Raw genomic sequence first — 2,407 nt, 5'->3', positions numbered from 1 at the left:
CGTAGAAATGTACTCAAGTCTCATCCATAGTAACAATTCGGTTTAAGAAGTCTACATCGTTTTCAAATCGAGCACAGATTGAACGCGATATTTTGTTAATGCATGGTTTAGGCTAACTAGATATCAATACATCGTCGTATATCACGGCAATAGGTTACTTTCTTTTTTTGTTTTTTGTTTATTTCAATAGTTCTTTATAAGTAATAATGTCAGAAAGTAAAATATTTAATCATAAGTGAAAAAATAAATTTTTAACTACTACTAACTACTAAATTGGTTTTCAGTTGTGACGTCATAGGTTTAATAAAAACATTGAGCAGTTGTCTACTTGATGATCACAAGGTTATCATTGCCGGTAACGTAGCGCGTGCTGTTATAATAGAGTTTCTATTTATTAGTTATTTATAAATAAAACATTTTCCTATATATGAGAATAAAGTAAATAAACCTTTTAAGTTTAGGTTAAGTTCTTACATTATTACATAATCACGTTGAAATTTAAAAGCATTAATTACTATGAAATATTTAAGTAAATTTGAATTTTACTTCCATTAAAATGATCCTGGTAACAAAAATAATTATATCTCACAAGATCGTCAAAACGACCAACATCAAACCATTTTTGTTGTATAATCAAATTTCTTGACATCTTAAAAAAAACTTTATCAGGTGTTTTAGTCGTAGTATATTTACATTCTGGCACAAAATACGACTTATATACCATTTTTCAGATTGATCAAAGTTTAATAATAACGCTTAAATTAGAATAACCGAGATAATAACTCTTGTATTTACTTTGTATCTTATGATCAGTGTTTATTTTATACCTATAACGTCACAAAATATAGCGGTCTTACAGAAATGATTAACAACTTACAAAATTTTTATATTTTTAATAATTTTTCTCTAAATAAATATTGATCAAAAAATTAAAAAATGTATATAATAAAAGTTGTATATAAGCTATCCAATACTATTTTTTCTCAAACCAAGTACCATACTAAAAAAATAATGTGGAAAAGTTCAGTGGAAAACACAAAAGATAAATATTTCTATACAGTGGAGACAAAAAGCTGAGACACAATGGGGTAGGATTCTACGTAAAAAAGGAACGGGTAATAACACATTGGAAGTCCTACCTGTAAATAGAGGCTGAGCTGTTAAAATACTGGAGTACTAGAATAATTATACCTATACACAAAAAAGGGATAAAGAGGAATGTAAAAATTATAGAACCAACAATTCTTAACATTACATATAAAATACTCAGCAACTTAATAAATAGAAAATCATATGAAATCATACTGGGAGACTATCAAAATGGGTTTAGACCAAAACGATCTACACAATAGACCAAATAATACAAAAACGTGGAAATACAATAGAGAGCTACACATAATATTTATTTTAAAAGTGTGTTTCACTCAATAAATAGACAAAAAATTTAGAAGATCTATAAACTCTAAAGGTACCCTGAAAATTGAAGATATTAATAGAAGTTACAAAACACGAAAGCCAAAGTAAGATATCTGGAAACACTAACAGAAGAAATAAAAATAGACAAAGGAGTCAAGCAAGGCGACACGATCCAATCCAATCTCCAACTCAATATATATATATATATATATATATATATATATATATATATATATATATATATATATATATATATGTATATATAAAATGCATGTAAATGTTCTTGATTTTAGGTCTAAGAAATAAGAAATTAAAGAAATTTATATATATATATATATATATATATATATATATATATATATATATATATATTTCTAAAGAACGTAAAGACAAAACAAATACAAAGCTGCTAGAAATAAAAAACGAAGAAAGAAAGAGATGGATATATCTTAATCCTAGGTCGGAGAGGTAGTGATTTGTCAAAAATTTGTAGTATGTACCCAAAAAAAGAAAGTTTCAATGTTGTCATCAGGATAGTTTTTTATTTAACAATTTTATTTTAAGCAGAAATAAAAATGCGATTAGATACAAATTTTTTTTATTTGAACAATCAACATATAATATAATTTCACTTTAATACAATGTTACTTGGAAGATTTACTAATAAGTTTTCTCATTGCAATTGACTAGAATCCATAATATACTTAAAAACAATTAAGTGAGATACTTTATACCGGATGGTTGTGAATATTTGATACTTACGAAAAATAGATCATTCGGTATAAAATAGCATCATAAATCTGATTATCTCGGAGCCTTATTTGGTATATGCACTTACTATCTACTACGGATAATGGAAAACGTGTTCTTGGATCAATAAATGTTATTTGAAAATAACTATTTAAAATAATAATTCTCGGTATAACCATAATTAAAATAATTGGAATGGGTGTAATACATCTGTGGATTATCTTACATTTTATTTTGTTCT

The sequence above is a fragment of the Diorhabda carinulata genome, chromosome 9, assembly GCF_026250575.1.
Source record: "Diorhabda carinulata isolate Delta chromosome 9, icDioCari1.1, whole genome shotgun sequence".
NCBI classification, from domain to species: Eukaryota; Metazoa; Arthropoda; class Insecta; order Coleoptera; family Chrysomelidae; genus Diorhabda; species Diorhabda carinulata.
The sequence above is the reverse complement of the archived record's forward strand: the minus strand, read 5'-3'. Positions refer to the sequence as shown.